A 17,500-nucleotide genomic window follows, 5' to 3' on the forward strand; every position below is an offset into this window, starting at 1 on the left:
GCCCCGCGCTCGCTCTCCCCGGGGGCCCCGCGCTCGCTCTCCCCGGGGGCCCCGCGCTCTCCCCGGGGGCCCCGCACACTCCCCGGGGGCCCCGCACACTCCCCGGGGGCCCCACGCTCGCTCTCCCCGGGGGCCCCGCGCTCGCTCTCCCCGGGGGCCCCGCGCTCTCCCCGGGGGCCCCGCGCTCACTCTCCCCGGGGGCCCCGCGCTCACTCTCCCCGGGGGCCCCGCGCTCACTCTCCCCGGGGGCCCCCGCGCTCTCCCCGGGGGCCCCCGCGGCTCACTCTCCCCGGGGGCCCCGCGCTCTCCCCGGGGGCCCCACGCTCGCTCTCCCCGGGGGCCCCCGCACTCTCCCCGGGGGCCCCGCGCTCGCTCTCCCCGGGGGCCCACCACGCTCGCTCTCCCCGGGGGCCCCGCGCTCTCCCCGGGGGCCCGCACACTCCCCGGGACCCCGCGCTCGCTCTCCCGGGGGCCCCGCTCTCACTCCTCTCTTTCCCCCCCACCTGTTTCGAGACTTTGCCACGTTAACTCTTTCCTTTCCCCCTCCAGGTGTTGCGATAAGAGGTTATGGACAAAAATCAACCTGAGCAGATGTAAATCAATAACCCCCCGTCGCCCTCGGCAGTGTCAGCAAGCGCTGCCCGTCAGCCTCGACCTCAGCTGGAGCAACATCTCCAGGAAACAGCTGACCTGGCTCATCAACAGGCTTCCTGGTGAGAGCGCGGGGAGGGAGAGAGAGCGCGGGGAGGGAGAGAGAGCGCGGGGAGGGAGAGAGAGCGCGGGGAGGGAGAGAGAGCGCGCGGAGGGAGAGAGAGCGCGGGGAGGGAGAGAGAGCGCGGGGAGGGAGAGAGAGCGCGGGGAGGGAGAGAGAGCGCGGGGAGGGAGAGAGAGCGCGGGGAGGGAGAGAGAGCGCGGGGAGGGAGAGAGAGAGAGCGGGGAGGGAGAGAGAGAGAGCGAGAGCGCGGGGAGGGAGAGAGAGAGAGCGCGGGGAGGGAGAGAGAGAGAGCGCGGGGAGGGAGAGAGAGAGAGCGAGAGCGCGGGGAGGGATAGAGAGAGAGCGAGAGCGCGGGGAGGGAGAGAGAGAGAGCGAGAGCGCGGGGGAGGGAGAGAGAGAGAGCGAGAGCGCGGGGAGGGAGAGAGAGAGAGCGAGAGCGCGGGGAGGGAGAGAGAGCGCGGGGAGGGAGAGCGAGAGAGCGGGGAGGGAGAGCGAGAGAGCGGGGAGAGGAAGGGGAGGGAGTGTTATATACACACACACACACACACACACACACACACACACACACACACACACCACACACACACACTCTACCCCAGTATCGACAGTGACACACACACTGTACCCCCAATATCGACAGTGACACACACACTGTTCCCCCAATATCGACAGTGACACACACACTACCCCCAATATCGACATTGACACACACACTGTACCCCCAATATCGACAGTGACACACACACTACCCCCAATATCGACAGTGACACACACTGTATCCCCAATATCGACAGTGACAGGGGGTACTGGAGGAAAATGTAACTGGTCTGATTAGTAAGTTTGCAGACGACACAAAGGTTGCTGGAATTGCGGATAGCGATGAGGACTGTCAGAGGATACAGCAGGATTTAGATTGTCTGGAGACTTGGGCGGAGAGATGGCAGATGGAGTTTAATCCGGACAAATGTGAGGTAATGCATTTTGGAAGGTCTAATGCAGGTAGGGAAGAGACAGTGAATGGTAGAACCCTCAAGAGTATTGAAAGTCAAAGAGATCTAGGAGTACAGGTCCACAGGTCATTGAAAGGGGCAACACAGGTGGAGAATCATAGAATCATAGAAGTTTACAGCATGGAAACAGGCCCTTCGGCCCAACCAGTCCATGCCGCCCAGTTTTTACCATTAAGCTAGTCCCAGTTGCCCGCACTTGGCCCATAACCCTCTATACCCATCTTACCCATGTAACCATCTAAATGCTAAGTAGAAGGTAGTCAAGAAGGCATACGGCATGCTTGCCTTCATTGGCCGGGGCATTGATTATAAGAATTGGCAAGTCATGTTGCAGCTGTATAGAACCTTAGTTAGGCCACACTTGGAGTATAGTGTTCAATTCTGGTCGCCACACTACCAGAAGGATGTGGAGGCTTTAGAGAGGGTGCAGAAGAGATTTACCAGAATGTTGCCTGGTATGGAGGGCATTAGCTATGAGGAGCGGTTGAATAAACTCGGTTTGTTCTCACTGGAACGAAGGAGGTTGAGGGGAGACCTGATAGAGGTATACAAAATTATGAGGGGCATAGACAGAGTGGATAGTCAGAGGCTTTTCCCCAGGGTAGAGGGGTCAATTACTAGGGGGCATAGGTTTAAGGTGAGAGGGGCAAGGTTTAGAGTAGATGTACGAGGCAAGTTTTTACGCAGAGGGTAGTGGGTGCCTGGAACTCGCTACCGGAGGAGGTGGTGGAAGCAGGGACGATGGTGACATTTAAGGGACATCTTGACAAATATATGAATAGGATGGGAATAGAAGGATACGGACCCAGGAAGTGTAGAAGATTGTAGTTTAGTCGGGCAGCATGGTCGGCACGGGCTTGGAGGGCCGAAGGGCCTGTTCCTGTGCTGTACATTTTCTTTGTTCTTTGACACACACACTGTACCCCCAATATCGACAGTGACACACTCACTATCCCCAATATCGACAGTGACACACACACTATCCCCAATATCGACAGTGACACACACACTATCCCCAATATCGACAGTGACACACACACTATCCCCAATATCGACAGTGACACACACACTATCCCCAATATCGACAGTGACACACACACTATCCCCAATATCGACAGTGACACACACACTGTACCCCCAATATCGACAGTGACACACACTCTCCCCAATATCGACAGTGACACACACACTCTCCCCAATATCGACAGACGCACACACTGTACCCCCAATATCGACAGTGGCGCACACACTATCCCCAATATCGACAGTGACACACACACTATCCCCGAATATCGACAGACACGCACACACTGTACCCCGAATATCGACAGTGACACACACACTGCACCCCCAATATCGACAGTGACACACACACTATCCCCAATATCGACAGACACACACACTGTACCCCCAATATCGACAGTGACACACACACTGTACCCCCAATATCGACAGTGACACACACACTACCCCCAATATCGACAGTGACGCACACACTGCACCCCCAATATCGTCAGTGACACACTGTACCCCCAATATCGACAGTGACACACACACTGCACCCCCAATATCGTCAGTGACACACTGTACCCCCAATATCGACAGTGACGCACACACTGCACCCCCAATATCGTCAGTGACACACTGTACCCCCAATATCGACAGTGACACACACACTGTACCCCCAATATCGACAGTGACGCACACACTGCACCCCCAATATCGACAGTGACACACACTGTACCCCCAATATCGACAGTGACACACACACTATCCCCAATATTGACAATGACACACACACTATCCCCAATATCGACAGTGACACACACACTGTACCCCCAATATCGACAGTGGCACACACACTGTACCCCCAATATCGACAGTGACACACATACTGTACCCCCAATATCGACAGTGGCACACACACACTATCCCCAATATCGACAGTGACACACACACTATCCCCAATATCGACAGTGACACACACACTATCCCCAATATCGACAGTGACACACACACTATCCCCAATATCGACAGACACGCACACACTATCCCCAATATCGACGGTGACACACACACTATCCCCAATATCGACAGTGACACACACACTATCCCCAATATCGACAGTGACACACACACTATCCCCAATATCGACAGTGACACACATACTATCCCCAATATCGACAGTGACACACACACTGTACCCCCAATATCGACAGTGACACACATACTATCCCCAATATCGACAGTGACACACACACTGTACCCCCAATATCGACAGTGACACACACTATCCCCAATATCGACAGTGACACACATACTATCCCCAATATCGACAGTGACACACACACTGTACCCCCAATATCGACAGTGACGCACACACTGTACCCCAGTATCGACAGTGACACACACACTGTACCCCCAATATCGACAGTGACACACACACTGTTCCCCCAATATCGACAGTGACACACACACTCTCCCCAATATCGACAGTGACACACACACTATCCATAATATCGACAGTGACACACACACTATCCCCAATATCGACATTGACACACACACTGTACCCCCAATATCGACAGTGACACACACACTATTCCCAATATCGACAGTGACACACACACTATCCCCAATATCGACAGTGACACACACACTATCCCCAATATCGACAGTGACACACACACTGTACCCCCAATATCGACAGTGACACACACACTGTCCCCAATATCGACAGTGACACACTCACTATCCCCAATATCGACAGTGACACACACACTATCCCAATATCGACAGTGACACACACACTGTACCCCAGTATCGACAGTGACACACTCACTGTACCCCAGTATCGACAGTGACACACACACTGTACCCCAGTATCGACAGTGAGACACACACTGTACCCCCAATAGCGACAGTGACACACACACTGTACCCCCAATATCGACAGTGACACACACATTATCCCCAATATCGACAGTGACACACACACTGCACCCCCAATATCGACAGTGACACACACACTGTATCCCCAATATCGACAGTGACACACACACTATCCCCAATATCGACAGTGACACACTCACTATCCCCAATATCGACAGTGACACACACACTCTCCCCAATATCGACAGTGACACACACACCATCCCCAATATCGACAGTGACACACACACTATCCCCAATATCGACAGTGACACACACACTATCCCCGATATCGACAGTGACACACACACTGTACCCCCAATATCGACAGTGACACACACACTATCCCCAATATCGACAGTGACACACACTATCCCCAATATCGACAGTGACACACACACTGTACCCCCAATATCGACAATGACACACACACTGTATCCCCAATATCGACAGTGACACACACACTATCCCCAATATCGACAGTGACACACTCACTATCCCCAATATCGACAGTGACACACACTATCCCCAATATCGACAGTGACACACTCACTGTACCCCCAATATCGACAGTGACACACACACACTGTACCCCCAATATCGACAGTGACACACACACTATCCCCAATATCGACAGTGACACACACACTGTATCCCAGTATCGACAGTGACACACTCACTGTACCCCCAATATCGACAGTGACACACACACTATCCCCAATATCGACAGTGACACACACACTGTCCCCCCAATATCGACAATGACACACACACTGTACCCCCAATATCGACAGTGACACACACACTATCCCCAATATCGACAGTGACACACACACTATCCCCAATATCGACAGTGACACACACACTATACCCCCAATATCGACAGTGACACACTGTACCCCCAATATCGACAGTGACACACACACTGTACCCCCAATATCGACAGTGACACACACACTATCCCCAATATCGACAGTGACACACACACTATCCCCAATATCGACAGTGACACACACACTGCACCCCCAATATCGACAGTGACACACACACTGTATCCCCAATATCGACAGTGGCGCACACACTATCCCCAATATCGACAGACACACACACACTATCCCCAATATCGACAGTGACGCACACACTATCCCCAATATCGACAGACACACACACACTATCCCCAATATCGACAGTGACACACACACTGTACCCCCAATATCGACAGTGACACACACACTATCCCCAATATCGACAGTGACACACACACTGTACCCCCAATATCGACAGTGACACACACACTATCCCCAATATCGACAGTGACACACACACTATCCCCAATATCGACAGTGACACACACACTATCCCCAATATCGACATTGACACACACACTGTACCCCCAATATCGACAGTGACACACACACTATCCCCAATATCGACAGTGACACACACACCATCCCCAATATCGACAGTGACACACACACTATCCCCAATATCGACAGTGACACACACACTATCCCCAATATCGACAGTGACACACACACTATCCCCGATATCGACAGTGACACACACACTGTACCCCCAATATCGACAGTGACACACACACTATCCCCAATATCGACAGTGACACACACTATCCCCAATATCGACAGTGACACACACACTGTACCCCCAATATCGACAGTGACACACACACTGTATCCCCAATATCGACAGTGACACACACACTATCCCCAATATCGACAGTGACACACTCACTATCCCCAATATCGACAGTGACACACACACTATCCCCAATATCGACAGTGACACACTGTACCCCCAATATCGACAGTGACACACACACTATCCCCAATATCGACAGTGACACACACACTGTATCCCAGTATCGACAGTGACACACTCACTGTACCCCCAATATCGACAGTGACACACACACTATCCCCAATATCGACAGTGACACACACACTGTACCCCCAATATCGACAGTGACACACACACTATCCCCAATATCGACAGTGACACACACAGTATACCCCCAATATCGACAGTGACACACTGTACCCCCAATATCGACAGTGACACACACACTGTACCCCCAATATCGACAGTGACACACACACTGTCCCCAATATCGACAGTGACGCACACACTATCCCCAATATCGACAGTGACACACACTATCCCCAATATCGACAGTGACACACACACTGTACCCCAATATCGACAGTGACACACTCTGTACCTCCAATATCGAAAGTGACGCACACACTATTCCCAATATCGACAGTGACACACACACTATCCCCAATATCGACAGTGACACACACACTGTACCCCCAATATCGACAGTGACACACACAATGTACCCCCAATATCGACAGTGACACACACACACTGTACCCCCAATATCGACAGTGACACACACACTATCCCCAATATCGACAGTGACACACACCCTGTACCCCCAATATCGACAGTGACACACACACTATCCCCAATATCGACAGTGACACACACACTATCCCCAATATCGACAGTGACACACACACTGTACCCCCAATATCGACAGTGGCGCACACACTATCCCCGATATCGACAGTGACACACACTGTACCCCCAATATCGACAGTGACACACACACTATCCCCAATATCGACAGACACACACACACTATCCCCAATATCGACAGACACGCACACACTATCCCCAATATCGACAGTGACGCACACACTATCCCCAATATCGACAGTGACGCACACACTATCCCCAATATCGACAGTGACACACACACTATCCCCAATATCGACAGTGACACACACACTATCCCCAATATCGACAGTGACGCACACACTGCACCCCCAATATCGACAGTGACACACACACTATCCCCAATATCGACAGTGACACACACACTATCCCCAATATCGACAGTGACACACACACTATCCCCAATATCGACAGTGACACACACACTATCCCCAATATCGACAGTGACACACACACTGTATCCCCAATATCGACAGTGACACACACTGTACCCCCAATATCGACAGTGACACACACACTGTATCCCCAATATCGACAGTGACACACACTATCCCCAATATCGACAGTGACACACACACTGTACCCCAGTATCGACAGTGACACACACACTATCCCCAGTATCGACAGTGAATCACACACTGTACCCCCAATATCGACAGTGACACACACACTATCCCCAATATCGACAGTGACGCACACACTATCCCCAATATCGACAGTGACACACACTATCCCCAATATCGACAGTGACACACACACTATCCCCAATATCGACAGTGACACACACACTGTACCCCCAATATCGACAGTGACACATACACTGTACCCCCAATATCGACAGTGACACACACACTGTACCCCCAATATCGACAGTGACACATACACTGTACCCCCATATCGAAAGTGACGCACACACTATTCCCAATATCGACAGTGACACACACACTGTACCCCCAATATCGACAGTGACGCACACACTATCCCCAATATCGACAGTGACGCACACACTATCCCCAATATCGACAGTGACACACACTATCCCCAATAACGACAGTGACACACACACTGTACCCCAGTATCGACAGTGGCACACACACTGTACCCCCAATATCGACAGTGACACACACACTATCCCCAATATCGACAGTGACACACACACTGTCCCCAATAACGACAGTGACACACACACTGTACCCCCAATATCGACAGTGACACACACACTGTACCCCAATATCGACAGTGACACACACACTGTACCCCCAATATCGACAGTGACACACGCACTATCCCCAATATCGACATTGACACACACACTGTACCCCCAATATCGACAGTGACACACACACTATCCCCAATATCGACAGACACGCACACACTATCCCCAATATCGACAGTGACGCACACACTATCCCCAATATCGACAGTGACACACACACTATCCCCAATATCGACAGTGACACACACACTATCCCCAATATTGACAGTGACACACACACTGTACCCCCAATATCGACAGTGACACACACACTGTACCCCCAATATCGACAGTGACACACACACTGTACCCCCAATATCGACAGTGACACACCCACTGTACCCCCAATATCGACAGTGACACACACACTGTACCCCCAATATCGACAGTGACACACACACTGTACCCCCAATATCGACAGTGACGCACACACTATCCCCAATATCGACAGTGACGCGCACACTATCCCCAATATCGACAGTGACACACACTATCCCCAATATCGACAGTGACACACACACTGTACCCCAGTATCGACAGTGGCACACACACTGTACCCCCAATATCGACAGTGACACACACACTGTACCTCCAATATCGACAGTGACACACACACTATCCCCAATATCGACAGTGACACACACACTATCCCCAATAACGACAGTGACACACACACTGTACCCCCAATATCGACAGTGACACACACACTGTACCCCAATATCGACAGTGACACACACACTGTACCCCCAATATCGACAGTGACACACACACTATCCCCAATATCGACATTGACACGCACACTGTACCCCCAATATCGACAGTGACACACACACTATCCCCAATATCGACAGACACGCACACACAATCCCCAATATCGACAGCAACGCACACACTATCCCCAATATCGACAGACACACACACTATCCCCAATATCGACAGTGACACACACACTATCCCCAATATCGACAGTGACACACACACTATCCCCAATATCGACAGTGACACACACACTGTACCCCCAATATCGACAGTGACACACACACTGTACCCCCAATATCGACAGTGACACACACGCTGTACCCCCAATATCGACAGTGACGCACACACTATCCCCAATATCGACAGTGACACACACTATCCCCAATATCGACAGTGACACACACACTGTACCCCCAATATCGACAGTGACACACACACTATCCCCAATATCGACAGTGACACACACACCATCCCCAATATCGACAGTGACACACACACTATCCCCAATATCGACAGTGACACACACACTATCCCCGATATCGACAGTGACACACACACTATCCCCGATATCGACAGTGACACACACACTGTACCCCCAATATCGACAGTGACACACACACTATCCCCAATATCGACAGTGACACACACTATCCCCAATATCGACAGTGACACACACACTGTACCCCCAATATCGACAGTGACACACACACTGTATCCCCAATATCGACAGTGACACACACACTATCCCCAATATCGACAGTGACACACTCACTATCCCCAATATCGACAGTGACACACACACTATCCCCAATATCGACAGTGACACACTGTACCCCCAATATCGACAGTGACACACACACTATCCCCAATATCGACAGTGACACACACACTGTATCCCAGTATCGACAGTGACACACTCACTGTACCCCCAATATCGACAGTGACACACACACTATCCCCAATATCGACAGTGACACACACACTGTACCCCCAATATCGACAGTGACACACACACTATCCCCAATATCGACAGTGACACACACACTATACCCCCAATATCGACAGTGACACACTGTACCCCCAATATCGACAGTGACACACACACTGTACCCCCAATATCGACAGTGACACACACACTATCCCCAATATCGACAGTGACGCACACACTATCCCCAATATCGACAGTGACACACACTATCCCCAATATCGACAGTGACACACACACTGTACCCCAATATCGACAGTGACACACTCTGTACCTCAAATATCGAAAGTGACGCACACACTATTCCCAATATCGACAGTGACACACACACTATCCCCAATATCGACAGTGACACACACACTGTACCCCCAATATCGACAGTGACACACACAATGTACCCCCAATATCGACAGTGACACACACACACTGTACCCCCAATATCGACAGTGACACACACACTATCCCCAATATCGACAGTGACACACACCCTGTACCCCCAATATCGACAGTGACACACACACTATCCCCAATATCGACAGTGACACACACACTATCCCCAATATCGACAGTGACACACACACTGTACCCCCAATATCGACAGTGGCGCACACACTATCCCCGATATCGACAGTGACACACACTGTACCCCCAATATCGACAGTGACACACACACTATCCCCAATATCGACAGACACACACACACTATCCCCAATATCGACAGTGACGCACACACTATCCCCAATATCGACAGTGACGCACACACTATCCCCAATATCGACAGTGACACACACACTATCCCCAATATCGACAGTGACACACACACTATCCCCAATATCGACAGTGACGCACACACTGCACCCCCAATATCGACAGTGACACACACACTATCCCCAATATCGACAGTGACACACACACACTGTACCCCCAATATCGACAGTGACACACACACTATCCCCAATATCGACAGTGACACACACCCTGTACCCCCAATATCGACAGTGACACACACACTATCCCCAATATCGACAGTGACACACACACTATCCCCAATATCGACAGTGACACACACACTGTACCCCCAATATCGACAGTGGCGCACACACTATCCCCGATATCGACAGTGACACACACTGTACCCCCAATATCGACAGTGACACACACACTATCCCCAATATCGACAGACACACACACACTATCCCCAATATCGACAGTGACGCACACACTATCCCCAATATCGACAGTGACGCACACACTATCCCCAATATCGACAGTGACACACACACTATCCCCAATATCGACAGTGACACACACACTATCCCCAATATCGACAGTGACGCACACACTGCACCCCCAATATCGACAGTGACACACACACTATCCCCAATATCGACAGTGACACACACACTATCCCCAATATCGACAGTGACACACACACTATCCCCAATATCGACAGTGACACACACACTATCCCCAATATCGACAGTGACACACACACTGTATCCCCAATATCGACAGTGACACACACTGTACCCCCAATATCGACAGTGACACACAAACTGTATCCCCAATATCGACAGTGACACACACTATCCCCAATATCGACAGTGACACACACACTGTACCCCAGTATCGACAGTGACACACACACTATCCCCAGTATCGACAGTGAATCACACACTGTACCCCCAATATCGACAGTGACACACACACTATCCCCAATATCGACAGTGACGCACACACTATCCCCAATATCGACAGTGACACACACTATCCCCAATATCGACAGTGACACACACACTATCCCCAATATCGACAGTGACACACACACTGTACCCCCAATATCGACAGTGACACATACACTGTACCCCCAATATCGACAGTGACACACACACTGTACCCCCAATATCGACAGTGACACATACACTGTACCCCCATATCGAAAGTGACGCACACACTATTCCCAATATCGACAGTGACACACACACTGTACCCCCAATATCGACAGTGACGCACACACTATCCCCAATATCGACATTGACGCACACACTATCCCCAATATCGACAGTGACACACACTATCCCCAATATCGACAGTGACACACACACTGTACCCCAGTATCGACAGTGGCACACACACTGTACCCCCAATATCGACATTGACACACACACTGTACCTCCAATATCGACAGTGACACACACACTATCCCCAATATCGACAGTGACACACACACTATCCCCAATAACGACAGTGACACACACACTGTACCCCCAATATCGACAGTGACACACACACTGAACCCCAATATCGACAGTGACACACACACTGTACCCCCAATATCGACAGTGACACACGCACTATCCCCAATATCGACATTGACACACACACTGTACCCCCAATATCGACAGTGACACACACACTATCCCCAATATCGACAGACACGCACACACTATCCCCAATATCGACAGTGACGCACACACTATCCCCAATATCGACAGTGACACACACACTATCCCCAATATCGACAGTGACACACACACTATCCCCAATATTGACAGTGACACACACACTGTACCCCCAATATCGACAGTGACACACACACTGTACCCCCAATATCGACAGTGACACACACACTGTACCCCCAATATCGACAGTGACACACACACTGTACCCCCAATATCGACAGTGACACACACACTGTACCCCCAATATCGACAGTGACACACACACTGTACCCCCAATATCGACAGTGACACACACACTGTACCCCAATATCGACAGTGACACACACACTGTACCCCCAATATCGACAGTGACACACACACTATCCCCAATATCGACATTGACACGCACACTGTACCCCCAATATCGACAGTGACACACACACTATCCCCAATATCGACAGACACGCACACTATCCCCAATATCGACAGCAACGCACACACTATCCCCAATATCGACAGACACACACACTATCCCCAATATCGACAGTGACACACACACTATCCCCAATATCGACAGTGACACACACACTATCCCCAATATCGACAGTGACACACACACTGTACCCCCAATATCGACAGTGACACACACACTGTACCCCCAATATCGACAGTGACACACACACTGTACCCCCAATATCGACAGTGACGCACACACTATCCCCAATATCGACAGTGACACACATTCTATCCCCAATATCGACAGTGACACACACACTGTACCCCCGTATCGACAGTGGCACACACACTGTACCCCCAATATCGACAGTGACACACACACTGTTCCCCCAATATCGAAAGTGACGCACACACTATTCCCAATATCGACAGTGACACACACACTATCCCCAATATCGACAGTGACACACACACTATCCCCAATATCGACAGTGACGCACACACTGTACCCCCAATATCGACAGTGACGCACACACTATCCCCAATATCGACAGTGACACACACTATCCCCAATATCGACAGTGACGCACACACTGTACCCCAACATCGACAGTGACACACACACTGTACCTCCAATATCGAAAGTGACGCACACACTATTCCCAATATCGACAGTGATACACACACTATCCCCAATATCGACGGTGACACACACACTGTACCCCCAATATCGACAGTGACACACTGTACCCCCAATATCGACAGTGACACACACACTGTACCCCCAATATCGACAGTGACACACACACTATCCCCAATATCGACAGTGACGCACACACTATCCCCAATATCGACAGTGACACACACTATCCCCAATATCGACAGTGACACACACACTGTACCCCAATATCGACAGTGACACACACACTGTACCTCCAATATCGAACGTGACGCGCACACTATTCCCAATATCGACAGTGACACACACACTATCCCCAATATCGACAGTGACACACACACTGCACCCCCAATATCGACAGTGACACACACACTGTACCCCCAATATCGACAGTGACACACACACTGTACCCCCAATATCGACAGTGACACACACACTATCCCCAATATCGACAGTGACACACACACTATCCCCAATATCGACAGTGACACACATACTGTACCCCCAGTATCGACAGTGGCACACACACTGTACCCCAGTATCGACAGTGGCACACACACTGTACCCCCAATATCGACAGTGACACACACACTGTTCCCCCAATATCGAAAGTGACGCACACACTATTCCCAATATCGACAGTGATACACACACTATCCCCAATATCGACAGTGACACACACACTATCCCCAATATCGACAGTGACACACACACTGTTCCCCCAATATCGAAAGTGACACACACACTATCCCCAATATCGACAGTGACACACACACTGTACCCCCAATATCGACAGTGACACACTGTACCCCCAATATCGACAGTGACACACACACTGTACCCCCAATATCGATAGTGACACACACACTATCCCCAATATCGACAGTGACGCACACACTATCCCCAATATCGACAGTGACACACACTATCCCCAATATCGACAGTGACACACACACTGCACCCCCAATATCGACAGTGACACACACACTGTACCCCCAATATCGACAGTGACACACACACACTGTACCCCCAATATCGACAGTGACACACACACTATCCCCAATATCGACAGTGACACACACACTATCCCCAATATCGACAGAGACACACATACTGTACCCCCAATATCGACAGTGACACACACACTGTACCCCCAATATCGACAGTGACACACACACTGTACCCCCAATATCGACAGTGGCGCGCACACTATCCCCGATATCGACAGTGACACACACACTATCCCCAATATCGACAGTGACACACATACTGTACCCCCAGTATCGACAGTGGCACACACACTGTACCCCAGTATCGACAGTGGCACACACACTGTACCCCCAATATCGACAGTGACACACACACTGTTCCCCCAATATCGAAAGTGACGCACACACTATTCCCAATATCGACAGTGATACACACACTATCCCCAATATCGACAGTGACACACACACTATCCCCAATATCGACAGTGACACACACACTGTTCCCCCAATATCGAAAGTGACACACACACTATCCCCAATATCGACAGTGACACACACACTGTACCCCCAATATCGACAGTGACACACTGTACCCCCAATATCGACAGTGACACACACACTGTACCCCCAATATCGATAGTGACACACACACTATCCCCAATATCGACAGTGACGCACACACTATCCCCAATATCGACAGTGACACACACTATCCCCAATATCGACAGTGACACACACACTGCACCCCCAATATCGACAGTGACACACACACTGTACCCCCAATATCGACAGTGACACACACACACTGTACCCCCAATATCGACAGTGACACACACACTATCCCCAATATCGACAGTGACACACACACTATCCCCAATATCGACAGAGACACACATACTGTACCCCCAATATCGACAGTGACACACACACTGTACCCCCAATATCGACAGTGACACACACACTGTACCCCCAATATCGACAGTGGCGCGCACACTATCCCCGATATCGACAGTGACACACACTGTACCCCCAATATCGATAGTGACACACACACTATCCCCAATATCGACAGTGACACACACACTGTACCCCCAATATCGACAGTGACGCACACACTATCCCCAATATCGACAGACACACACACACTATCCCCAATATCGACAGTGACACACACACTATCCCCAATATCGACAGTGACACACACACTATCCCCAATATCGACAGTGACACACACACTATCCCCAATATCGACAGTGACACACACACTATCCCCAATATCGACAGTGACGCACACACTGCACCCCCAATATCGACAGTGACACACACACTATCCCCAATATCGACAGTGACACACACACTGTATCCCCAATATCGACAGTGACACACACTGTACCCCCAATATCGACAGTGACACACACACTGTATCCCCAATATCGACAGTGACACATACTATCCCCAATATCGACAGTGACACACACACTGTACCCCAGTATCGACAGTGACACACACACTATCCCCAGTATCGACAGTGAATCACACACTGTACCCCCAATATCGACAGTGACACACACACTGTACCCCAGTATCGACAGTGAGACACACACTATCCCCAGTATCGACAGTGAATCACACACTGTACCCCCAATATCGACAGTGACACACACACTATCCCCAATATCGACAGTGACGCACACACTATCCCCAATATCGACAGTGACACACACACTATCCCCAATATCGACAGTGACACACACACTATACCCCCAATATCGACAGTGACACACACACTATCCCCAATATCGACAGTGACACACACTATCCCCAATATCGACAGTGACACACACACTATCCCCAATATCGACAGTGACACACACACTGTACCCCCAATATCGACAGTGACGCACACACTGTACCCCCAATATCGACAGTGACACACACACTGTACCCCCAATATCGACAGTGACGCACACACTATCCCCAATATCGACAGTGACACACACACTATCCCCAATATCGACAGTGACACACACACTGTACCCCCAATATCGACAGTGACACACACACTATCCCCAATATCGACAGTGACGCACACACTATCCCCAATATCGACAGTGACACACACACTATCCCCAATATCGACAGTGACACACACACTATACCCCCAATATCGACAGTGACACACACACTATCCCCAATATCGACAGTGACACACACTATCCCCAATATCGACAGTGACACACACACTATCCCCAATATCGACAGTGACACACACACTGTACCCCCAATATCGACAGTGATGCACACACTGTACCCCCAATATCGACAGTGACGCACACACTGTACCCCCAATATCGACAGTGATGCACACACTATCCCCAATATCGACAGTGACGCACACACTGTACCCCCAATATCGACAGTGACACACACACTGTACACCCAATATCGACAGTGACACACACACTATCCCCAATATCGACAGTGACACACACACACGTGGCGATTGGGATCAAAGGCTATGGGGCGAAAGCAGGGTTAGGATTGAGTTGGATGATCAGCCGTGATGGTGATGAATGGGGGAGCGGGCTCGAAGGGGCGATTGGCCGCCTGCTCCTACCTTCTATCTGTCAGTTATTGACGGTGATGGTCCTGCCCAGCGTTGCCCTGGATGAATATTTGACCATTTCCCTTTCTCTGGCAGGTTTGAAAGACCTCTTTCTCTCCGGATGTTCCTGG

At 50.4% G+C, this 17,500-nt stretch overlaps 1 protein-coding gene across 1 annotated transcript in view; it reads left to right on the forward strand.

The window, feature by feature from the left end:
- Positions 1–567: 567 nt before the first annotated feature.
- The window catches only part of LOC140411573 (lysine-specific demethylase 2A-like), a 22,116-nt gene continuing 5,183 nt past the window's right edge, over positions 568–17,500 (forward strand). Inside the window, exons 1-2 of the mRNA XM_072500654.1 lie at positions 568–713; positions 17,466–17,500. The exon at positions 17,466–17,500 is cut by the window's right edge and continues 121 nt beyond it. The gene's annotated coding sequence lies outside the window, so the exon portion shown is untranslated. The remainder of the gene's footprint in view (positions 714–17,465) is intronic.

Source organism: Scyliorhinus torazame, chromosome 4 (genome assembly GCF_047496885.1).
Source record: "Scyliorhinus torazame isolate Kashiwa2021f chromosome 4, sScyTor2.1, whole genome shotgun sequence".
In the NCBI taxonomy this organism is placed as follows: domain Eukaryota; kingdom Metazoa; phylum Chordata; class Chondrichthyes; order Carcharhiniformes; family Scyliorhinidae; genus Scyliorhinus; species Scyliorhinus torazame.